Genomic DNA, 1,458 nt, shown 5'->3' on the forward strand with positions numbered 1-1,458 from the left:
TGTGTGTGTGTGTGTGTGTGTGTGTGTGTGCGAGCCATGTGTTTACATGGTGACAGTATATCCTTTAGCGCGTGTGTAAGCGAAAACTGGGGTGATTTGTAGGAATCATGTACGAGGTTTTTATAGGCAATGCTCGGCCGATATGTGAGCAAGTATAATAGAAAAGTGATTGCACGTCTATAGTTGTGAATAAAAGCTAAAAAAACCCAGAGAAGAAATTGTTATCATATAGATATACATATATCTGTGATCGGAAACGAATCTATCCATACGTTTCGGTTAGGAGTGGACGACAGGTGTCGCCAGTAGTAAAATCATGAGCCACACTCGCTAGTTGCAATTCGAGTAGTCTCTTAGGCCCACGTTTGATGACGTGTGGCCGTATGTTTTGATATCGGTAATTTCGTTTATAATAATTAAGCATATACATGATGATATATAAGTTATTGTTTATACTATTATTGTAGTCGCACACAGATTATGTAAGCGGTTAGAGATTTAATTTGTGTGTACGATACGTTTTCATAAATGCGTTGTGATGTTTGTTATTTACTTAAAATATTAAGATGGAGTTGAATTTGTCTCCAAGACTGGAAGTGTTGAGTGAATGAAGTAACGTGTAACATATATTAATTGACTGCTAATTATTCTATATTAGTGATTGCCCAGCAACTGATTGATTGACCTCATTGGCTGATCCATTATTGTTCAGTTCAGATGAGGTGGGGCAGTAATTTCACAGTATTGGTTATGAACGTTGTTAGTGACGCTGGTGCCAAGCAAGAGAATGAATGCCATAAAAAGATATTGTTATAAAAATTAGTGTGATCGTTTAAAAAGAAAATGTTCAGTAACGCCATACGGTAACAGTGTTTAGATATACAGGATGCTTTTTTGCTTATCTTATAATTGCAAACATATTGTGAAAATAAAAAATAAAATATTTTTTAGAGATTTCTTGTAAATATTGATTTTGTATGAAAGTAATGAAGTGACAAGATTGGTGAACGAAGCAAGGTGAACGTGTGCTCTGCACAAATGTAGGTTTCTCGATGTACTGGTTGATTTTTGTCTTTACCGTTCCTCGAAATTCATGAGATGCTGGTTAGCCTTATGTTGAAAACTCACATCTGATGCTTATTGAGAAATTCTATATTGCAAAGGGATGTTCAGCGTCGTAAAACACATGGTTATAAAGTTAGGGTTATGGTTTTTCCCATGCAGCCAAATCCCGTGGCATTCCCTCGTGCTATGAAATTTAACTGGTGACGACGTCTGACTGGCAACCATTTTACCTGTTAAAAATGTCAGAGAATAGATCAGTTCTTATTAGGGTGTATGTATAATCATCAGCATAGAACTACAAATACTTCAGTGATAATATATGAAGAAAAAAAAGGAGCGAAATTCTTACTAAGTATTGGATCGTGTACTATTATATATAATTATACGATCGAT

This window comes from Priapulus caudatus, unplaced genomic scaffold (genome assembly GCF_000485595.1).
Source record: "Priapulus caudatus unplaced genomic scaffold, Priapulus_caudatus-5.0.1 Scaffold2687, whole genome shotgun sequence".
In the NCBI taxonomy this organism is placed as follows: domain Eukaryota; kingdom Metazoa; phylum Priapulida; class Priapulimorpha; order Priapulimorphida; family Priapulidae; genus Priapulus; species Priapulus caudatus.